Source organism: Elephantulus edwardii, unplaced genomic scaffold, assembly GCF_000299155.1.
Source record: "Elephantulus edwardii isolate Elephantulus edwardi_28Jun2011 unplaced genomic scaffold, EleEdw1.0 scaffold00068, whole genome shotgun sequence".
Taxonomy (NCBI): domain Eukaryota; kingdom Metazoa; phylum Chordata; class Mammalia; order Macroscelidea; family Macroscelididae; genus Elephantulus; species Elephantulus edwardii.
This window is the reverse complement of record NW_006399818.1, coordinates 314225-315471: the sequence shown is the minus strand read 5'-3', so window position 1 is coordinate 315471 and position 1247 is coordinate 314225. Positions and strand designations below refer to the sequence as shown.

Sequence of the window (1247 nt, the reverse complement as noted above, 5' to 3'; positions counted from 1 at the left end):
ATCTATCTCCGACTGTAAAAGTTGGTAGAAATCATCCATTTCTTCTTCTTTGGCTCTGGTTGTTGGTGCATATATCTGAATGATAGTGGTATTTAGTAGTAGGAAACTTGAGCACACCATTCTCACTCAAAAACTCAGAAGATAGATCAACTAGAAAGGAACTAAACAAAGATGCAGAGAGTTTATTTAAAAATAACCAACTTAAGCTCTTAGATGTATTCAGAGCATTTCACCCAACAAAACCTCAATTTTTTCCCTCTTACATGCACAAGGTACATTCTCCAAAATAAGCCATATTTTAGGACACAAAGCAAGCAAGCCTCAATAAGTTAAAAAGCATTGAAACAATTCAGAGTATCTTCTCAGACCACAGTGTCATACAGTTAGAAATTAATTACAAAAGAGTAGAAGATAAAAATTCACCCATGTAGAAGGTAAATACACTTTTTTTTAACCATGCAACCAAGTCTTTTATTACACATCCGTTTTTCAAATTATTTCCTTAATCTCTCTGTCCACAGGCAATAGTGAGTGTAATGCTTAACATATTCTAACTTGCAAATCTGATAGTTGTTTAAAAAGGGAAAATATTCCTAAAGCAAAATTAACCAGGAGGCCAATGCATCTGCCAGCCTCCAAGAACATGGAGATGAAAATGATAAACAGATTGTACCTCATCTAAACCTCCATTCACCACCATTTGATAACCCTTTTGCAGGCGCAGATCAGCAGCACATTTCTTGCCAACAATCATGAGATGTCCAAGAAGGCTTTTCTCATCATCTTCTGCTACAGAAATCTAGGTAATAGGTTTCTTAGGTATCACTAGAAAATGTATTGGTGCTTGAGGTGAAATGTCATGAAAAGTGAGGCACCGCTCATCCTCAAAAATTATGCACCGCTCATCCTCAAAAATTATTTTCTGGATTATCTTCCTGACGATTGTATTGCCACCAGGCCAGGGGTCTGAGCCTTGGTGATCTCATCTGCCATCTCTGCCTCCGTCCTGTGCCATGCTCTGGAGAAGTACAGGATGGTAAGTGACACTTTTATGGAACACTACTGGGTTATAAGAGAACTAATACATGAAATGAAAGTATTCTTTGAAACAAATTTAAATAAAAATAACAATGTATCAAAATCTCTGGGATACAGCAAAGGTACTTCTCAGAGGTCAGTTCTTAGCAAGAAGGAAAAAAAAGAGGAAAGGAGTAAAATTACTTAACCTAGTATCTGCAACAAATAGA

General features: G+C 36.6%; 1 pseudogene; it reads right to left on the bottom strand.

Moving 5' to 3' along the window:
• Positions 1-604: 604 nt before the first annotated feature.
• Positions 605-993, bottom strand: LOC102864718 (annotated as a pseudogene).
• Between the last annotated feature and the right edge of the window lie 254 nt (positions 994-1247).